The 1,701-nt window shown below is 34.1% G+C and overlaps 1 protein-coding gene across 1 annotated transcript in view; it reads left to right on the top strand.

The window, feature by feature from the left end:
* LOC107738248 (mannose-binding protein C-like) overlaps positions 1-1,701 on the top strand; it is a 6,000-nt gene that overhangs the window by 1,048 nt on the left and 3,251 nt on the right. The gene's annotated exons all lie outside the window — the stretch shown is intronic.

A 1,701-nucleotide genomic window follows, 5' to 3' on the forward strand; every position in this document is an offset into this window, starting at 1 on the left:
CACTTATAGGCTATAGTTTGACAGAATGTTCTAATTCAACATGCCAATCTAACAACATTTTCTTATATTGATATTGTTTATTTCTTACTCCTTAAAAGTTCATCAGGCTCTTAATGATTTAATCTATGCCATCTTTTGGAATATCTGAAGGCCATGTACCATAGTTCTAAACTGTAGCATTTGTTATAATGAGACTAGCCTATTAATCATTAACAGGCCAATAATTACTTTTTTAATTAATAAATTTAGCTTTTGTTATGAAGAAACAACTGCCTGCACATATAGAACCAATAGCTACAACATGCCACAGTTGTAATATAAATCTATAGGGAAAAATCTATTCCCTTAACAGATTATCTAATATAAATTCTACAACAAGTTAGACTCGATTTTACACAATAAATAAGCCTTCAATAAAATGTGATAAATTCTAGTAAAGGTGGTCATGAGTAGCCTAGTTTTAAAATATTTTAATATATGTTAGTGCTGGTTCAAGACCGTCAGTCATCAGTCTTTTTAGTTTATTTGCCTTTTTAGCAGAGGTGTAAAGAGTACCTAAAAACCATACTTGAGTAAAAGTACAGATACCTTACAGTGAAAATTACTCCACTACATGTTACAAGTCACCAATTCCAAAACAACTTGAGTAAAAGCCTTAGAGTATCTGATTTTAGTATTTTAACTTAAGTATTTTACTTATACTAAATATAGGCTCAAAAAATGCACTAGTCAAAGAGATTTGCCAGTTGTAGGGTTTTTCAACTCAAAACGGGAAATATTTATGACGAATTATAACTGGTTATGATTCATAATAAATATTTAGATTAGATCTTTGAATTAACTGTAGCAGAATCAATATTACCATTACTTGAGGTTAGGTTAAATTAAAATTAAAAAGCTGAAGCCTTCTTGCACTGGATGTGCTGGTTTCGGCCTCATTGCCGGCTGCAGTCATGTCCTCATCTCATATATAAAACACCTATGATTCACAAATACTTGCTAACGAACTCGCATTCACATAAAGTAGCCTTTTTGAAAAGTTTGGGTGAGTAAGGGCAAAAAGCACAAGATGCAGTACTTTCAGTGACCTGTAATAGGCAGTATCACATCTTTTGTAGCAGAAATAAACTGCTGCAGAAAAAGCTAGGTCCATGCAAAATGTAATGTGTAACTGCAACACTCATTTCAAATGTAGTGGAATAAAGAGTACAGAATACTCATTCAATAATGTAGTGAAGTAGGGAGTAAAAGTTGCTAGTATCTTTGATACTCAGTACAACTACAAAGTATCCAAAAAGTTACTCAAGTATAGAAACTAATTACATTTACTCCAATACTTTTCACCTCTGCTTTTTAGATACCGTTCGACTTTCTCCATAGCATTTTAAAGTGGCTGTTTCTCTAAATAAATCAAGTAGATCACATATTTGACCATCAGCTTCGCGATAGGAATGGCTCGCGCAAATCACACTTCTCGAGCGCGCTGGTGAACGCGCGCAGAGTATAGGGTGATTCATGCAACACTCATGAACATTAAGTTAGCGCTTATAAAAGCGCAGAAGGTGCGATTGAAATAATTTCTTAATATTGATTCGAGTAGATTCGAGGTTTCCATTAACCATGGTATAATTATTGGGGGGGGATTGTACTTGCTAGTTTTGGTTATTGGGGGGTTTATAACCCCCCCCCCCCACAAACTAC

The sequence above is a fragment of the Sinocyclocheilus rhinocerous genome, unplaced genomic scaffold (genome assembly GCF_001515625.1).
Source record: "Sinocyclocheilus rhinocerous isolate Xijiao unplaced genomic scaffold, SAMN03320098_v1.1 scaffold254, whole genome shotgun sequence".
NCBI lineage: Eukaryota > Metazoa > Chordata > Actinopteri > Cypriniformes > Cyprinidae > Sinocyclocheilus > Sinocyclocheilus rhinocerous.